Here is a 2,188-nt window from a genome sequence, read left to right as displayed (position 1 = left end):
GGTGATACCGGTATTACCGGTGTCACACGTCGATTAACCGGTGGGAAAATGTCCTCACCGTCACAACCCTAATGCCTGGCAGATAATTTCTAAGGCAGCTGGAGACAGAATAATTTTTTCCCATCATTGTATTACAGCCATCCGACCCGAACGAACCCCACTATGTTTTCAATCGGTACATCTGCATCGGTGAATGACTTCCTCATCTCGTTGTAAAGTCTTTCTGCAGTGGCCCCCTCAGCGGAAAACTGTCTGTCTGGGTCTGAATAGATCTGTACCAGTTTCCAGAAATGGGTCTGAATCCTATTTATGCCTTCATCGGAAAAACGAACAACGACACAAAGCGTTTTTACATTCCCGATGTCTGTTGACTCCTCAATCAAAACACTGAATTTTTTCCTTTTCAGGATTTCGGTTAGACTATCAAAGTAACAGTCGCCAATGACGTGCTTGGTTAGCCGTTGTCTTTGTGCGACCAAGGCACATGTGCTGAGCTGTTTTTGAATCTTTAAATATATCTTTCAAGACCTCAACCAAATGGTCTGAGGTCCTTAATGCTATGTTGTGCTCTGCCATGAACCCTGTTAGCTTTATCTCTGCATTTTTCACTGCTGTATCTAACTCAATCTCCGACGGTTTCTGCAGCAACTGGGCTATGGACCTTTGAGCTGGGGCTAGACTTTTCTTTTTGTCCTGATGTTTCTTTTACTTTTCGTGATTTTTTTAAAACAGTGAACTCAGCCACCATGTGCTCATTACAACACCGGCAGAAGGCTTTGGTGTCATTGCCTGAAACAGGTCTTAGCCACCCTGCAAAACTGGGGTCCTTTTCCCACTCAATTATGTATGTTTGCAGTCGGTGCTTACTTTTAGGCTGCTCCATATACTCTGCCTTCCTCTTCGCCTCTCCCCTGTCTTCATCTTCCTTTTCAGCACTCATTTTCTATACTTTATTGCTTAAACTATCGACCTCAACTTGGAAACAACTGACTGACCTAAGCGCGGCTGTGGCATGAACGTTAACTTGTGCACGTGAGAGAGAGTCATTCTCCAATTTGATTGGCTCTCTGGCTGAGAAGACGTAACGTGAGATGAGATAGAAAATGTGCATAACACCATGTTCTCCTCACAGACAGTAGTCGAATGATGCACAGCTAGATCAATAACTAAGCCCTAAGATTACAATGAAAATCATTTGAAGTGCCATAAAATTATGAAATTATCGTACATTATAGGATTTTTTTTCATTATTGATCATACATTGTACAGAGGTCAAAATTATCGTACAAATACGATAATTATCGTACGTCTGGCAACACTGCTGCGGCAGAGTGAACTGTGAGTGAGGGCGTGGGGCCTCCGTGTTGCCAGATCCAAGCGTTTTTGGACTGGTCTTTTCCACTTAATTTGACACTCTATAGAAAGTTAATAAAGTGGGAAGTTGCAGTTTAGGGTCAGCGATATCTTTATATTATCTTAGTTGCAAAATATTTGAAATAATTTCGGTTTATTTATTTTTCGGTTTTGGTTTGTTTTAATAGCAATATCTGGCAACACTGCATCGCACGCACTCTGATTACAGCACTGACAGTAATCAGAAAAGCCCATATAGTCAGGTTATTGCTGACAGGATACCACATTCGGTCAGAAACTTTATCAACGCTGTCAAAACAGTAGCATTTAACACTAGTACAGTGTTTCCCAACCGGGGTGCCGTCTGTCGAGAGCAGGGGTGCCATGTAAAAAAGTCATCAAAAAAAAAAAATTTAAATTGCTAAAATGTTCATAAAAGCAGCTATTATATAATATCCATTTCTGATGTCGCCAATAATTAGAGATACACTGAAATTCCGGCTGCGAAAATTAGTTCACCGCTCAGGATTCACTTTCACGTAGTGTGACGCTCTGCATATTATCCCGCTCTATGCGTGTGCGCTCCGCTCAGTCGCTCACGGCCCATGTGAGTGCTCCACTCATATACCGTTCATGCTCATCGGAACAGCAAAGTCCACTCAGAAATCAAGCTGACAGAAAACATCTATGTAGTACAGTATTGTTTCTGTTTGCAATAGCACTACTGTGCTGTAACAAGGTGTGGTAAATGGGCAACTCTGGTAACGCTGCCCTCTCATTCATTGATCTGCTAACCGTTATGCTCACGTGTCCTCTGATAATAATAGCTTTCTAG

The sequence above is a fragment of the Sinocyclocheilus anshuiensis genome, unplaced genomic scaffold, assembly GCF_001515605.1.
Source record: "Sinocyclocheilus anshuiensis isolate Anshui unplaced genomic scaffold, SAMN03320099.WGS_v1.1 scaffold1009, whole genome shotgun sequence".
Classification (NCBI taxonomy): Eukaryota; Metazoa; Chordata; class Actinopteri; order Cypriniformes; family Cyprinidae; genus Sinocyclocheilus; species Sinocyclocheilus anshuiensis.
The sequence above is the reverse complement of the archived record's forward strand: the minus strand, read 5'-3'. Positions refer to the sequence as shown.